This window comes from Trypanosoma cruzi, genomic scaffold, assembly GCF_000209065.1.
Source record: "Trypanosoma cruzi strain CL Brener 1047053516617 genomic scaffold, whole genome shotgun sequence".
Lineage (NCBI taxonomy): Eukaryota > Euglenozoa > Kinetoplastea > Trypanosomatida > Trypanosomatidae > Trypanosoma > Trypanosoma cruzi.
In genome coordinates this window covers 15181-30773 of record NW_001849498.1, presented here as the reverse complement: position 1 = coordinate 30773, position 15593 = coordinate 15181, and the positions used below count along the sequence as shown (strand labels likewise).

The window sequence follows — 15593 nt, the reverse complement described above, 5'->3', positions numbered from 1 at the left end:
CTCAGAAGAATGAATGTTTAGTCCTGTTCATGGTGAAAAGGCTAGGTTCCCTTTTCCTTTATCCAAGTACTTAGATCCTCTAAAGACGGATGTTGAAGTAGCAAGAAGACACGACATTTCTTGATTGAATACATCGGAAATTACCTTCGGCAGACGTCTTTTTTTAATTGTTAACTTGTGAAAAGAACGTCCGCGAGAAGGCTGGCAACCCTAATTAACAGATACTGATTAGAAGAATATATTTACGTAAGTTTCTATTTTATGATTTTCTGGAAGAGCGTGATTGAAAAAATCAGAGAACCGATAACGGCAGGACGATTTTTTTTTTTTTTCGGCCATAATGGACTTATGGAATTTCTTTTAATGAAACAGTATAGATTTTTTTTTACACGGCGACGGGGTGGAGCAAATTGGGAGCCCGCATGTTGGAATTGGTATGCCAGCATGGCGATGCCCAGGTGCAGCTTGCCTTCATTGATGAACACAGGCCGTTGGATGCGGCGGTAACCGTCGATGCAACCATGACATGTTTGCGATTGATTTCAGCAAAGATCGCCATGCACTGGGAGGGCTCGGCCGTTGCGGGACACTTTGCGAATCGCCGGGCGTTTCAAGTAACAAATTTCGATGCTCAAGTGCTCCTGCCCATCGTGTGTGTGCTGCCCGGGAGTTGGGGGGCAAGCAAGGGCTCGTCATTGCGGAAAGGCAGATATTAAACTCGGACCACACCCACGCCGTTGCGGACGTACAGAATTGGACTGCTCAGATTTACTTTCAGACGGAAGAGGCGCTCAACTACCGCTCGGCACGTGAAACTAACATTTCGGTGGTTGGCGGCCTTTTTGCGGAAGGCGGAGACGCCGTGTCAACGAGAGGCGCCCACCTCTCGGAGAGGGCTGCCAGATGGCCCCACGCATGCACGGCGATGGCGGAAATACACAGCCAAATCAACCGCATCGTTTGATGGCCTGGGGCGTGTCAGCATCCGCGTTTCCCCAACCCAATGTTGTGGGGGAGAGACGGCTGGTCAGCACTCAGATGTTTTAGGGCAATGCTGGGAGATCATTTTTTTTTGTTGTTGCCGTTGCCTCCCCACCGTCCACTTGGAAGAGGATTCCGGTTCAGAAGGTCGGGTGCTGCATTTTCTTGCGTTGGACGTCACCACCTGGGCTCCGCGTGTATGGAATGAGGGCATCTCCGAAGTCGTCGCTTGCCTCCGGAGCGCATACAGTTATGGCCATTGGCACCAGGCGGACGCTCAGGTTCAGCCTGCCTTTGACGGTTTTGTATCGTGCAGGCGCACGTTGTAGACAGAACGGGATCCTGCCGATCGTTTCATGGATTTGTTTAGGGCCCTACTGCAGACCTTCCAGTTGCAGATGATGACTACTGAGTCCAGCGTCCCGATCTCCGAACTGCGCGCCCGCCCACGCACGCAACAGCAACGATCGTTGCGATGCCGATTGTGTCGTATTTGTGGACGCGATGCATCCACGTGCAACGTACGCAGCACGGTCAGAGGAAACTGCTCGCAGCGCAGATGGCCGTCAAAAACGGCAGAGGGGCTGCCCGCCGCTTATGGGAGCGGAAGACGGCAGCCCCATTCATTCCACTACCACCCACCAATCCTCTCAGGCGTCGCACCACACCGCCAATGCTTCATCCGATATTTTAAATTGCCCGACCCAATCGAGAAGGGCAGTGGAGCTTATCCGCCAACGACGCTCGACTGTGGTACGACGAATCACCGACGTCTCCGCTTTGGGCCGGCCACACAAGGAGGGCGAACGAGGTGGCCCGAGAAATGTGGACGCCGTCAACGTGGGAGCAGAGAATGTCTCTAGCTGGGCAATTTACGACCTTTTTGCCGCACGCACGAACAGCCGATCAACGCGGAGGGCCGTGCGGCCTTTTTGATGGCACTGTTAGACGTGGCGCCATCGACCCGACCGCGGCACGCCAGGACGCTGCGGTCCATGCTGCAAATGAATGGAACCCCGCTGGGCATGGCGGCTTTGAGGTTACAAAAAGTTGCGGCGCGATCGTAGACGAGGCAGACGAGGCAGGCGCGCCCCTTGACAGAGGAAGAGATGAATCAGGTTATCCGCAGTCGGACCGAATGGAGGGAACGTGTTGTTTTTCGACTTGCGTGGATAACGGCGAGTCGTTGGTTTGGGATTGCATCCTTCACTCCCAACAATTTCAAACTGGAGGCGGACGGGAGCTTAGTTTTTGGATTGGTCCGTGGCACCAAAGACGGCGAAGGCGGATCCCCACCGCGCCTTGCGGTTCGTCAGGATACGAGGGCAGGACGCCTTCGACACTATAAAGCTATGCAGGACACTTCGACGCAACGAAAAGCTCACGAATCTGACGACTGCCAAAGTCGAACGAGTCCTGGCTCCTTGGGGTGCCGCGGCGCGTTCCATAAAACGCGGTGCGTTGCGGCACGCTGCTCAAACCGTGGAGAAACACAATTTGGACCCACACGTGATCTCGCTGTTGGCGAGGCACGTCGATCCGTTCGACCTTCCCCAGAACACAGTTCGATATTCCGGGAAGATACACCACAATGCTGACCCAGGTGTCGTCGCTGGTCGCATTGATGTGAAGGGAGAAGCTGCGGAAGGGCAGGAGCTCTGGTTGAAAGCAGAGGAGCGCTTTTTCTCTGATTTTCATCCTCGCTCCGCTACAATTACGAGACGCGCGCCGAGGACGCGTCGGGCGGTCCCCTTTTCCTCCGTCCTCTTTTACATCAGGTGAAAGCTCACGAAGGACTCCAGTCTACGACGCGCGATTATTGAAGGAAGCGGGAGTAATCGAGGACGCTTCGTCTGCAACAACAAGCGGATGGATAACGGCTTTTTGTTTGTGGAGGAGAGAACCGCCGGTTTGCGACGAGGATGGATTGCGTGGCCACGCGGCAAGAACAGAGACGACTCTTAAGGGGCGAATGCTCCTCTTTTACACAGTTTCCATTATTTGCCATCTGTGATGGCTGAGGCCGCTTTCTGCCTGGAATTAAAGACATCCTTTTCCCGAGTTTCTTTACCGCGGGAGACTCGGCATCTCTTTTGATGCCGCGTGGAGGTCGGCACGCTGGTGGAGCTCACACGGCTCCCAATGGGATACAAGGCCAGCCCAGAAACTCTCCAGATTATTATTACTTCAGCAATTGCAGGGGTGACGACGGTGGTTCACCCCCTCTGGGCTGCACCTCCATTGGTGCGTATCGACGTATGGATCGATAATATACGCATTACGGGGTCGAAAAGCGGTGCGACATTGTGGGAAGCCCAAGTGCTTCGTAATGCGGACGGCCGTCGCGCCACGATGGGGGAGGACCACGAATCGGGCACTACGCAGTACACCTTTCTGGGGGTGCAGTTTGATCACACTCACCAGACGGTGTCACTGAGTGAAAAGTTTTTCCGCTCTGTATGCGCCATGCCGTCGCTCAATTCTTCAACCATCACGGAAATGGAGGTTATGGCGTCACGCTTTTTGTACGCGGCTTCCATTTTTGGCACGCGTTTATGTGCATATTACTTTTTCATCAAGGCAGTGCGACGACGATTATCGGCAGTTAACCAAGGGATTGTGCTGGAGACATCCCCGGCGAACCTTCCGCCGTCAGTGGCTGGTTTGGGCGAGAGGTTACGACACACCATCGAGAACAATCGCAAGCGAATCATCAATCCCACGGAAAAGGCATCGGCCGCCATCATCGCGGATGCATCGCTCCAGGGAAGTGGAGCTTTTTTCATTCCAGACTCCGGCGACGTCATAATTGCCGGAAGGGAATGGGAGAGGAAGCCTTTTCTTATCATGCAGGCCGAGGTGCGTGCGGTACGCTTGGCCCTATCGGCTTTTTTTTCCATCTTGCCATCCACCATGGACGTTTGGGTGGACAACACTTCGCTGCAAGGAGCGGCGAATAAAGGTAGCTCGGAAACACACGCCATGATGTGGGATTTGCAACGGATATATGAGTTTTTGGACTCTCGCGGAATACAGGCATTCTTTGCTTACGTACGGCCAGCGGAAAACCCCGCAGACGGCATGTCACGCGGTCGTGTGTTTACACTTCAGGATTTGGCGAAGGGGTGGAACTTTCGAAGCGGAGCGGCGGGGTCTTGTGGTTGGAGGACCCCAAAGTCTGCCACTTCGTAGGTAATAATATTTCGGATCCTACCTGAGTACAAAAGGTCAGTCGAACGGTCAAAAGAATATATGTGTTTAATCAGAAGAAAACATTGAGGCAATGAACTGCCTCTGCATTACCCCTTTTCCCTTCTTGTTTCGTTTTCTGAGATGATTTCAGGATCCGGTCAGCGGCCCAGAAGATTATTCAGTGTTGTTTCCCTCTCTCTCTCTTCTTTTCTTTCTTTGACCGTCCTTTGTGTGCATGCAACAAACGCACAGCGCAGCATTCAAGGTGATATTCTTCCAATGGAGGCGAAAGCCGTTTCTGCTCCCACCAAACCACGACGCCGTCCTTGCAGCTCCCCGCGACAGTGCGGGTGGACGGCAACACGGTGCAGTTCAATTGCCCCCAGCCCCTGAGGGATGCTGGATTTGCGGTTGCTGAGGCCTTGTTTGACGTTGATGTGGCGTTGGACGTGCCGGACGCGAGTACACTCTTCCGAAAATTGTGTGCCACTGCCGCCGCCAAACTTTACTCAGGAACGCAAGAACATGGTGGCCTTCAGCTACGGCGTGCGTTCGTCACCAAAGCGACAACTCATGTACGGCTCTGCAGCTGGAGAAGGATATGCTGCTTGTGTCATCACTGAATTTATTCGGCTGGGCGCCAAAAAGGGCATTTTTGCATTCTCATGCCTCGTCATTGGGTCAACAGAGCACTGCGCAGACCTCCTTGACGCCGACAAGGAGCTCGGAGTTATTCTGGGCTCCGTGAAGGAGGGACCTCGTGTGCGAATGGTGGCGCGAATTTGTGTCTCATTGGCCGGCGACGCTCGAGCGGCGATGGACACTATCGTCAAAAACTATGAGAAATACTTTTTTCCCGTGCTGTGTGAAAAGCAGCCAACGCCTGAGCTGGAGGCAATGCCTTCGTATTTGCCCGACACCGTCGTCTTTCAGCTTTACCGCGATGATGGTGAGGCGGAGTTTGCAGATTACATGGATGCAAACTCCCTGACATTTGTCGCCTTGGGAGATGCCGAACGGCCCGCTTTGTGTGGCATTGATGCCGCCGCGCAGCTACACTACGAAGGGGCCCAACGAGCACTGGTGTCGGCAGCAGGAATTGTCTCCGGCATTCGCCGCCGTCGTCTGCGTGTTCCCTTCGGCATGTCAGAACTCAGTGAGTTGTTGCACCGAGCGTACAACACGGAAAAAGGTAACCGCAACAATAGCCTCACTGGTTCTACCGAGACGGTTTTATTGGCTTATGCCTTTTCGGATGCCGTGTGGGCGGAGGAATCGTTCCATTGTCTCTCCACGACTCGTCGTGTGGGCAATGTTCTTGGCTCGACCGGAATTGGATTTGCCACAAGGGATCTTGCCGTTGACAAGTGGCGTCTTGATCAGGACATCATGGAGTTGCGGGATGAACTCATGATTGCCCGGACCGTGTACGACTACACACATTGTGGCTATGAATCCAACAGGCTCATTTCGGACATAAAGGAGGAAGGGATGAAGCACGTCAACGCCATTGAGAGCAACCGTGAGGAGGCGCGGGAACGGCAGCTGAGTGTGTTTTGCGAGCGTGCCAAGCATGAGGCAGAGAAGATGAGCAAAGAGCTTGAGCAGGGAGGTGGGGCCACTTTGGATGAAATTTAGAGGACTCTAGAGGCGAAAAAGCGGGAGAGCAGTGCTCTGCAGGCCGACCGCGAAAGCCGCATTTGGGAGTACGAGCATACGCTGGAGAAGATCCGAAGGAGGAAACAGGACGAGGAGAGTGCCTCGGAGAGGTTGCGGCAGGCGATGCAGCAGCCGGAGCAAGAACTCAGCCTACGGCAGAGCGCCATTGAGACGAGGGAGCAGCAGCTCGAGATGGTTCAACTTGACGGGGCGAGGGGCGAGAGGCCATCATGCGGGAGCGGCATTCTATTGAGGCGGTGCGAAGGACCGTCCGGGAGGAGCGGCGTCGCCAGCGGAGGCAGTGGATCCATCAGATTAAGGAAATGAATGCAAAAGTCCTGGAACCGGTGCGCCCCTTGGCCGAGGAGCGGAAAAAGAACTGCGAGCAGGCGACAGCCAAGGAGGACGTCGCCGAGAGGGCTCTTGCTGCCGACTTCAAAATGATCGAGGAGTATTTGCCGAAGCTCATTTCCCTTGAAGACATTCCTGTGAACCCGGAGGAGACGGACATCATTCGACGCCAGTTCGACGAGGTCTTCACGCAAGAAGAATAGCCACACTTGGTCAGCGCTGAAGAGGAACATGCCCGCAAGGAGAGGCTGGGACGAGGACTCGAGGTGTATCGACAGCGTGTGCTTGATGAATACGTGGCAAAGAAAAATGAAAAACTGCATGACGCCGAGGCAACGGAACGCCACCTCAGTTCTGTTGTGGATCAGGTGCTGAATTAATTACGCAACGGGGTCCGCGTGGTAAAGATACCAAGCAAGGGCAATGCTTGCAGACGCCTATATTTTCTCTCGGAGGACTGCAAACGTATTCATTCCTGTGATCTGGACCATCAGGGATTCCCGATAAATCGCAAACGGCCTTCAGTCACCATTTGGATACGTGACATCGAAAAAGTTCTCATCGGCCCGTCCACAGCCTCATTTGTGAACTACAGCGGCGAGGCACAGCTGGCAAAAACACGCCAGGAGGCAGTTTCTGACAATGGGACGTACCGCCATGATCCCACGCAAAACATCACTCCATCCAACCTTGGAATAAACAACCACCGCGCATTCGCACTTTTACTTCGCGGCGGGAAATCACTGGAGGTAGTTTGTGAGACTGACGGCGACTGCGATGCCTGGCTTGTTGCTCTCAAGCGTCTACTGCATTTGAGGACTCCTGCGGAAAGGCTTCTTGAGGAACGACGGGGTACGTGAAGAGACGCACGTGCGCAGCCGAGCGATAATGACGTGGAAATGCGGTGGGGTGGCCCACCTGACATTCGCAATATGGAGGATTTGTTTTGTTGGCCCCCGATGCAGCAGCTCTTTGCGGCGAGGATCACATTCCGCCAGCCCTCTTCCTTCGGGTGGAACAGGAGCCGGCTGAAAAGCCTGAAAGGAGCACAATAACCGCCTGTGGTGTCCGAGTTTGCTCGGGCCTGCATCTCTTTTGCTCTGGCCGACTTTGCGACTAATTGTGCGAAAAGCGTGTCGTTCCTCCTCCGTACTAATGCCGTGGGATCTTTTATTCTCTCTTTTTTTTTCCCATGGCTATTTGTGGTTTTCTTGTGTGCTCTTTTAGATGTATTGAGGCGGCTGGTTGGAGAGAGGCTAACTGCCGCACAATCTTGTGTGAAAAGGACTTTTGAACCCCACGTGTTTGGGTCATTAGCGAGTAAAGGGAAGAAAAAAGGAAATGATGGTCACCACCAGTACTACTGCTGCTGCTGCTTTTTTCCTGTTCTTTGCTGCCGGGTTTAAGTGGGCTATCCATCATTTCTTGTGGGTGTTCCACACCCTTCTTCTCTTTCCTCTGATTCTGGATGCGTTTTTTTAGCACCGCCGTTGTGGGGCCATTGCTTTGCCAACATGCATACGGGGGTGGTGCTCCTTCCCATAGATGTGCCGTGAAAAAATATTAACATATTTTCAAATGCGCCGTGTGCTTCTCTGTGTGCGTGTAATGTGGGGCTTAGGCCTCACCCAGGCAGGGGCAATGACACCTTTGCACCATTGCGAGGCGGCCGTCGAGGCGGTGCACTAGCACAACAAACTGTGCGTTCCATATCACACAGAGTGTTCGCTACTGTGAGAATCGAACACTTATTTTTTGGTGAAACTACCACGGCTTATCCACTGGGTGCGGTGCGTTGATTCGGCAAAGGGAACAGAAGGACGTCCTCTATGAGGTGTGCCTGTGGAGGGGGAACTGAACTGCTACCTTGATGACTATAAAATATTGGTATTTATCTGAAACGAGGGGGCGCATCGCTGTGCATGACGAGACTTTATTCATACGGACGTGATGCGGCGGGTGGAGGAGGCCAACGGGCATGGGCAATACGAGAGCGATGCCATTGTTGGCTGTTGAGATGATTTGAGCAGTGATGATGATAATGATGGGGCGATCACTCTCAGGTAGAAACGCTCTTCTCGCTGTCAAGGTATTAAAGTTGCATGGTAATGTGCCGCAGGTTGACCGGCCTTCTTTTTGTGAGTTTTTCCGACACGTCGGTGGAGCTGCTCGGCGTTCTCCAAAAGGGTGTTCTGTTCTGCACAGATGTGGCTGCCCGAGGATTGTATCCGCCACGGGCGGACTGAAGTGTGCACGACGATCCTCCGACAGATCCAGCGTGTTGTATTCACCGCACTGGACGGTCAATCCCGCATTGGCAACGTTGGGGACTCTCTGCTGTTCCTCATGCCACACGAGGCAGGATGCATCCCATGCGTGAGGACCCTTTATCGTCAAAGAGAGAGGGTTCAGTGGCTCTTTACGGGAAATGAGGCGGCAGCAGCAGCAAATGGAAGAATGCTAATACGTCTCTTCTCTTTCCACCACCTGACGACGCTGGACTCAAAAGGCGGAACACATGTGAATGCAGAGCACAGCCACTTACATGTGCCATTTTATTCTACCTGTCGTGAAGCGGGATGGAGCCGTCAACGACTCACCTGGCGGAGATGCGAGCTGGAACGATGATCTCGCCCGACTCGCACCGTGTGTGTTCCCATCGTACATGCGGGCGCACGCAGGGCACTCCAGAGAGCCTATAAACCGTTTTTTAAATTTGTGTATGCTTACATTGGTTACGTCGCACACGGTTTCCCTTCTTGGCAAGAGACCCGGTGATGTTTGGGCACAACTGCAGAGCTTTATTGGGGAGGACGCGAAGACCGCGAGAGAGGCGTCTTCTCTCGACACACAGGAGGGAGGAAGAGGGTGCGAGGGCTTTCGAGGTTGGATGCGACTGCAGTTGGAGGTGCGTCACGATGATTGGCCGCGAGGTGTGGTTGTGCGGAAGCAGCGCCGTGTGACGTGTAGTGCTGCTGGGAGGGGAATTGGACGGAGGCTGGCACGGAGTGAAGAGAGAAGTGACACACCCAGGAAGCAAGAGGCCAATGTTGCAGTGACGTTGGTGAAGTGTTTTCCATGGGGTGAGCTGAGATTTTTCTCCCATGGCGCTTAGCTGTGCCCGCGCCAGCCCGTGTTTTTTATCTTTTTGACTCCACAGAGTGTCCAGGCTCTTGATTTTCGCTTGCTTGGGACTCCTCCACCATGGGACTCAACGAACCACGGCGACCCATCGGGATGCCAAACCCACGGGAATCGTGGGCTTCAGCGTGGTCAATCTGGATCAGTGAGCGGAGACCTGCGGCACCTCATTCTGCGGCGAGTATCTCACGCACTGTCACGGGTATCAGCGCCTGTGTGTGTCTGCCCCATGACCGGCATTTGTATGGCGTACGCCCTTTGCAATGCTGAGGGAAAGGGCGGGAATCCCCACTGGCACGTGTCTGCGGTCATAATGTGTAAATTGTGGACTTTTTTGTGCGGCAAGGCAGCAAGGTCGCTCAGGGGATGCAGCATAGACTGGGAGTACACTTTCTAGCGGGGCGTGCTTGGTGACTACCGAGGCGAATGCCCCCAAAGGGACTTATGTGGGTGATGCAGTTGCACTGGATATGGATATGCGCAATGCCATGCTTCGTGACGGGGAGCGAGGGAGGAGTAGCGTGTTTCCTCCTGCCACGGACCCATCAACTTTTGAGGAGTTGGAGTGAGGCCAAGGGGACAAGCGTGTGTGTCTTCACCTTCTTGCGGGAGGACGCGCAGAGGTTGGATTTCTTTTGTTACTTTGTTGTCACGGTGCCTGCGGCGACGTTAATGGGGGGTTTGTTCTCCAGAGTCATTCATTGTGCGATTTTCGCGTGTTTGGTGTCCAACGTTTTCAGCGCCGCCGAATGGGGTGTTGCGCAGGATCGGAATACATGGATGTGCGAGAGCATCGTGTCGCTCGCCCGTAATAACACACACGCGCACAGTTTCAGCGCGTCTGATACGTCACGTTCTTCAGAACGGTCGAAATCACTTGTGGGACGTCACTTCATTTGCGGCGTCGGGAAAGTGAAGTAAATGGAGAGATATGCCGAGAACGCAATGCCACTCCATAATACCGCAGGCTGGCGGCGACAAGGATCAGAGAGCCTTTACCCAACATTGAGAAGACGGCAGCACTCTGATGATCCGGTTTTGCGCTTTAGGAACCTCTAATGTAGTGTGCACCGTGTGGGCCCTTTTGCTGCGGATATGCAGAGGGGTGATGTGGGGTGGAATTATTGTTGAAGGCAGCACGGACGCCGCCTGACCTTTATGGGAGGGATGCGTGGTGTTATTCCGTGTTTCCTGGCCTGCGTTGTCGCACTCATGCTGTGAATGCGGATGGCCACAGTAGTGCAGCTGAATACGGTTCAATGTGTGTTGCCCACGGGGACTGCGCGACACATGTATTTGTTGGGAGGCCCAAAGGAGGGGCGCATCGCCGTTGCGTGATTCCCGCGGCAGTCCATTACCCTGCGACTGTGCGTGCCGCCGTCCGCTGCGCCACTGCAAGTCTTCGCCTTTGTGAGAAATGGGGAGCGTGACTGCTGTGGCGGTGGTTGAATGTTCCCGAATTGGTGCTTTGTTGATTCCCACTGGGAGCGCCGAGCAGCGAGGGGCTGCACACGCCCAGGAGGCGGGAGTGTGTGCTGCAACCGCACTTGCGATTTGCAGTTGGGATGTGACATGTTTCTTTGGTATTTTTATTTTTGGTGATATGCGGGGCAGCGGTGTGTTGGCGTGTGCGGGCTGCTCATGGCTGCCGGTGTTGTCTTTCCTGCTGTTCTCCCGCTCAACTCCTTTGCGTGCGACGGACCAAACGTTCTTACGGGCGTGTGGTGGGGCCGCGTTCTTGTTTGGAAAAAAGCCTTCCGCAGGCATAATGAGGCTGCCGTCTGTGCCACACGAGGCAGTAGGGTATTTCCTGGGATTTATTGGCGGGGTGGCACCGCACCCATGCCGTGTGGTAGATTTGTATTCCGCAATGCACGGTGAGGGGGATGTGCGGTGACAACTTCCTCCAGTGGAGCGACACGAGCAGCACGGGGAGCGGAACGGAGGAGTGGTGGCTGCGTGCTTCCCAGTGATACGTGAATGGCGAATGCAATATGAAAGGCAGCGTGACGGCACTCTTTTGCCATGCACACCGCAGATATTTTCCGTAAAGCATGCAAGTTGCACTCTGTTGTGTGGGGGATTACCGTGATGCATCGCTGTTGTGGTGTGTATGATTTGTGCTCCCTGCGTGTGGCCGTTGCTGCACCGAATTCTCCTCCCACTTTTGTGTGCTTGTGTCAGTGGCGATGTGTCCCTGTCCTCCTGCCGAGTGTGTGCGGTGACGGCGGTGCCACACGGGTGCGGGACCGTGGCGAGCGGTATGCGTGGGCTAACCCTCCGTGCGCACCACGTTGTTTTTATTGTTGGCTCTCACCAACACTGTGCTGGGTGGATGGCACCCACTCGCCGTCGTTGTGATGGTCCTCGTGCATGTGGTGTGCATCGAATACTGTGCTGTCACACTGTGTGGGTGAGTCTCTTGTTGTGGCTTCGATTCATGATTGTGCCTATTGTATTTCTTTTTCTCATTCTCCACGTTGGGTGGCTATTGTTTAGATCTAACTCAATCCAACTAAGAAAGCAAGGAGAAACGATGTCTGGAAGGCCCGAGGAAGGAATTTACGGCAATTTGGAGAGTCGATCGTCCAATGTCTCGCAGGGAGGTCGGAGGAGAACGAGGTCGGAATTTGAGGGTATCACAGATTACTCCTCTGTGAGTCGCAGAAGATTGGAGGAAATGCATCGACCGCAGTGGACCATGAGCAGCAGCGTAAAGGACATTCTGCTGGAGGGAAGCACTAACAGGACCGACATGAAGCTGAATGAATTCCTTCGGAGCAACTTGGGCGATGAGTGGGTTGTGGAAAGAAATGGGAACGTCGCTATGGGGAATTTTGTGTTGATGCCCACGATTTTTATTAAAGACAATGAAATATTGGACATAATAACGGCATTGCCGTCATACAGAGAGCTGAAAATACTATTGGAGGCTATCAATAAGCTTCATCACGAGGGTGTGCTTTCTCTCGAGCAATGGAGGGACTATGAAGGAAAGGATACAATCACTCCTCTTTCAAAGGCAAAACTAAACGCAGTTCTCACGCAGGTACTGACAGAAGCGAGGCAGAAGGCAGAGGAAAGGCTAAGGCGTGAGGAAGAAGAAATGCAAAGACGAGCGCAAGAAATGAAATATAACATTTCCACTACGATCGAAGAGGTACTGTTTAAAGGAAGAGCTCGCGTCAATGAAATGAAGCTGAACGACTTTCTTACGAGGGAACTGGACGGCAGGGGCATTGTGGACACCAATCGGGATGTCTTGCTGGAGGAGTTTTTCAAGGACCCCACGAAGTATATCCGTGATAAAGGAGCATTGAACGAAATACAGGCATCAGGTCATTATTTGAGTATGAAGCGAGCTGTAAAGGGTGAAGTGATCTTCGATGAGGATATACGCAAGCTTTGCGATAAGGGTGTCAACAATCCACCGGGGTGGTCATTAGCTGCTGCGGAGGTAAAAGCAACTGTTCGTAACTCCACCAAACATTTCTTGGATGCAGCTGCCGGGGAGGCGAGGAACCCAACGACGACGAGCGCACCGGAGAAACTGGAGGGATGCTACGAGTCTGTGCACAATGCGAGGTGGCATCATGTCGTGGAAGTATACGACGACACAGAAATGGGAATGGATGTGAGGGAGGGGGAGCCACCGCAGTCATGGACGTACAATAAAGCTGACGACGCTATCGAAAAGAATGACGCTGTGCAGCAATCCGGTGCGGCACCTCCCGTGTTGATAGTGCTTGCCTCGGAGAAGGGATGGCCGTACTCGTGGAATACGATACAGGATCTTCCTAAGGACGTTTTTGTAAACTGTGAGGTGGATCGAGTGTGGCAGATCGTCAAGGGCGATCTAACCGCGTGGTTCAGCCCTCACGGTGGGACCGACTTTAAGCCCGAGCGACGTGTGTTGATTGGGACGCCCGGGATAGGGAAATCGGTGGCTGTCGGCTCGTACCTTCTCTACCAACTGCTGCACTGCGATGTCGAGAAAATCCAAGTGGTAGTCCACTGTTTTGGTGGACGAGATGCGTACGTGTCTGACAAGACCACCAGAGCGGTGACAAGATAGAGCGATGAGGACATGTGCATCTCGGAGTTGAGAAGTTTGAGGGGGCATGGGAGGAATGTGTATATTATCTACGATGTGGCAAAGGAGGGAACGCCGCCACCGAGACATTTTGCGCCTACTTCTGGATGGGGCATGATTGCGGTGTCATTCCCAAAGGTAACCAACTATGATGAGTGGGCGAAGCAACTACAGGCCGCGCGAATCATCGCGAATTGCCCCGACGAGATGGATGTGAAGGCGATGTGCGCCTGGATAACGCGTGATGAGACTAAAGAGAAACAAGCGGAATACTGGAAAGGGGTCAAAAAACACATGTATCTTTTGGGACCGATTCCACGTCACGTCTTTGATGAGGAGGCGTTTACTGAACGCTGTGGAGCGGTGAAGTTCGCATTGCAATCGATCAACGAGGTAACTGTGAAAGAGTACTTTTCACGGGGAGGTGAGTCGCCATGGTATTCTGAGGATCCGTCCCACAAGCCTGTGAAGGTTGTTCGGGAAATATACGCAGGCGGTGTGATTCTCTTCAATGCACCGATATCTGCTTACCTCGAGGAACGGGCGTTGGAACGTTTCCCAAGTGTAACGAAATAAAATGGCTTTTTGAGGCTGATGTTGGCGTCGAAGGATAATATTTTGCCGATATTTTTTGGATGGTTTGCTTTGAAATCGTTCACGGAGAGTGCCTTTGTCAGGGTAATAGCGACGAAACTCACGGAGTTTGAGCCGCCAACAGGACGTCAAGCAAAGCCCTGCGTCTTGAAGTTGGCCCCTGAATTGCATCCCAAGGGAGATGAGGGTTTGCTGCCGAGTGAATATGAGAAAACGATCCGTAAAATGAAGTACGGGGTGCTGTACAAACCGTGGGCCGCAAACTTTCCGCTGGTGGACGCCTTTTTTTCTCGGAGTCCAATCCAATGACGCTGGTCGGGCTGCGGATGACTACGACGGGTGGGCATCACACCACCGCCAGCACTGAGAGGCAGTTCACTGAGTGCCTGGCGGCATATTTTAATGGTTGGGAGGAGTTATCCCGAGACGTATCGTGGGAGATTATTTATGTGCAGCAGGCAGACAGCACGCCGATGAGTGGCTGGCAGAGATGTGATGTCGACAATTCCGATAATTTGACCGAGGAGGGCCGTGAGATTGCGGCGTTCTGGAACGAAAAGGTGCGCCAGTACCAGGTGTCAATATCATCCGGAGACTTTTGAAGAGACGAAGCTCTCCGAAATGTGCAAAAAAATAATAATAGGAAAACAATTAGGGAGGGAAAGGGGTAGTTTGATTTGTGGTAAAAAAATATTGCGGGAATTATGTATTTTTGGATGCTTGTGTCTGAGCATGCGGTGCGGGTGCACCAGCACCATGCGGCGGCATCGCACACGAATACCCAAAATTTCCAACGCTATCGAACACAACAGTGACGGAAGAAATTGGGGAGGGAAAAGGGTTGTTTGGATTCTGGTGAAAAACATTGGGTGGTTTTTATATAGTATGTTGATTGTGTGTGTATACGAGGCATAATTGGAGAATTGCCCGATATGAGAGAATCATTGTGGCTGGCGGTGTCACGGCGTTACCGCATTGTCCATTTCCTTCTATTGTGCTCTAAGGCCCATCACTAACAGAAGCATCTTAAAGGGATGGACGACGAATAAGTTTTATTGAGGAAACAGTGCACTCCGTGTGACCACGTGGAGTGAGGCGCCGCGTCGTGGATGGATGAGGGCCCCGCTTCCGCGCGTGTGTCTCTTTGGGTGATTGCTCGCTCCGTGTGCGTTGTGTGCCGGCAGCTGGCTGTGGCTGTATACCGTTGTCCGTGGGATTGAACTGGAGGCGGTGGCGGTGTGTCGCTTCTCTTCCCCTTCCATTGTGTGTGACTGCTGGCGGTGTGTGCGTTTTTTGTGTGGAGGCCGTCCCGCAGTTTACGCACACAGTGAGCCACAACCGCTGTGAAAGGCCGCGTCTTCTTATTATGAACTTATTGACTCTGTGCGGTGTGTTTGACCATGTATTTCGTTATGTGCATGAGCGCTGGGCGTGTTTTACCGGAGCGTTGGGTGCGACCATCTGCCATGGCGACAATTTGTATGGTTGAGCGCGTGTGCGGGTTAGGGTTAGGGTTAGGGTTAGGGTTAGGGTTAGGGTTAGGGTTAGGGTTAGGGGTTAGGGTTAGGGTTAGGGTTAGGGT

The 15593-nt window shown here is 53.3% G+C and overlaps 4 pseudogenes, besides 9 other annotated features; all 4 read left to right on the top strand.

The window, feature by feature from the left end:
• Window positions 1-947: part of a sequence feature (heterozygous, Esmeraldo-like haplotype) that runs on past the window's edge.
• Window positions 170-4365: a mobile genetic element.
• Window positions 173-330: a mobile genetic element.
• Window positions 948-11893: a sequence feature (areas not merged during assembly with more than two copies in the genome that could not be assigned to a particular haplotype).
• Window positions 4126-4352: a mobile genetic element.
• On the top strand, window positions 4453-7341 carry Tc00.1047053504149.190 (annotated as a pseudogene).
• Window positions 8216-9244, top strand: Tc00.1047053504149.201 (annotated as a pseudogene).
• On the top strand, window positions 9390-9893 carry Tc00.1047053504149.210 (annotated as a pseudogene).
• Tc00.1047053504149.220 lies at window positions 11861-14613 on the top strand (annotated as a pseudogene).
• Window positions 11894-15593: a sequence feature (heterozygous, Esmeraldo-like haplotype).
• Window positions 15324-15513: a repeat region.
• Window positions 15511-15593: a repeat region.
• Window positions 15511-15593: a microsatellite.